At 40.0% G+C, this 1,622-nt stretch overlaps 1 pseudogene; it reads right to left on the bottom strand.

The window, feature by feature from the left end:
- Positions 1-398: 398 nt before the first annotated feature.
- Positions 399-976, bottom strand: LOC123640197 (annotated as a pseudogene).
- Between the last annotated feature and the right edge of the window lie 646 nt (positions 977-1,622).

Raw genomic sequence — 1,622 nt, 5'->3', positions numbered from 1 at the left:
TTTTGCTATAAGGAATATTTTGGTGGAAGAGTCTGAGAATTATTGGGCTAGGTTGTACCTTTGTTACAAAGGGCACCTGAGACTTACCTTGCTAAGCAGAAAGCATAAGTTAAAGCTAAAAACAGTTTATCTTTGCTATTTTTACCTATTCTGCAATTTGACCTTTGCCCCAACCACTCTAGAGAAATGGCTCTGTGTGTGGCAGCTAAATCCAATGGATACTAGTAAATTCAGTGCATACTTTTCTGTCTCTTTTTTCCCTTCCCTCCTCTCTCCTCCCCTCCCCCCACCTTCCTTCCTTTCTTCCTGAGCTTTTATTGCATCTTTAAAATATCACTGATAGGTCTTAGGAATCATCTAGCACCTTCTTGTTTCCATAGCTAGATAACTTTTAGATTTTATTCATCAGACTGCCAAACTGTTTCTTTTTCAGAAACATCAATACCATCCCCAAAATTTCTGATATCCTTGTTTTTGACTGCTGTGACTTGGTGAATCAAAGAAACTCAATTTGATACAAGTTCACTGTTGTTTCCTTCAAGAATTAACTCATCTTTCTGGGCTTGAGATGCTGAACAAGCAACACCTGGCCTTATTTGAACCCTCCAGATGTATTTCCCACCCAAGAAGTTTCTGTTTTCAACAAGAGACCCATTCTTCTGAATAACAACATTGAGGGGGAAGTGAGCATACAAAGACCTCATCTTGTAATGGAAGCCCAGGGTAACGTCCTTGATCGTGTTCTTTACATGACTAGGATGATGCGAACGGGAGCCAATTCCTATCTATTTCTCCACTATATCAACTTGAAGCCTCTTCTATTTCTTTCCAAGGAGACTGAGACTTCTATATTGATGTGATTGTAGTCTCTCTGCAGAGTTCCTCCAGGGCCCTTCATGATAACTGTGCGTCCCTTCAGAGTGATATTGACCTTTTCTGGAAAGTCTGCAGTCTAATTCCTAGGAATTGTCTTCATTCTTGCAGTAGATGCAGCAAAGAGAATGCCTTAGTTCTTATCTTTTTTGACCTCTCTGTAGCATTTGACACAGCTGACTCACCCCTTCCTTCTTAAAAATGCACCCACTTCCCTTGGGTCCCTAAGGTTTCATTCTCTTTCTTTGTTTCCAGCCTCTGGACAAAGACCTTTCCTGCCTTTGGCTTTGTTTTGTTTTTAGATGTGATTTGTTCTCTTCTCTTTTCCTGAGCTTCAGACTCACATGCACAACTGACTTCTGCACAATTTCTCTGAGAACATGCAAAAGACATTTCAAATTCAATAAATTGAACATATTCTTTTCCACCCTTCCACTGCCATACCTCCTCATTCTCTGGACTTTTGTTACCTGGCCCTAAATTACTCTCTCTCTACTGGTTCCTATTTTGTGGTGTGAGTAACCACTGACCAACCAGATATCTGAGCATTTTTCTTCACTTTTCTTTGTCTCTCACTCTCCACATTCATTCCATCACTGTGAATTACCTCCTAAATATGTTTTAAAGCCATTCACCACAACCACAACAACTTCTACCCAAGTTCAGATGATTATCTCTCACCTCGTTCTTTCCAACAATTCTTCATTTATTTCACAGTCTCAGGTCTTGCTCCTTTCATAAATATAGGA

This window comes from Lemur catta, chromosome 1 (assembly GCF_020740605.2).
Source record: "Lemur catta isolate mLemCat1 chromosome 1, mLemCat1.pri, whole genome shotgun sequence".
In the NCBI taxonomy this organism is placed as follows: domain Eukaryota; kingdom Metazoa; phylum Chordata; class Mammalia; order Primates; family Lemuridae; genus Lemur; species Lemur catta.
Note: the sequence above shows the minus strand (reverse complement) of the source record. Positions and strands in the feature narration are given on the sequence as shown.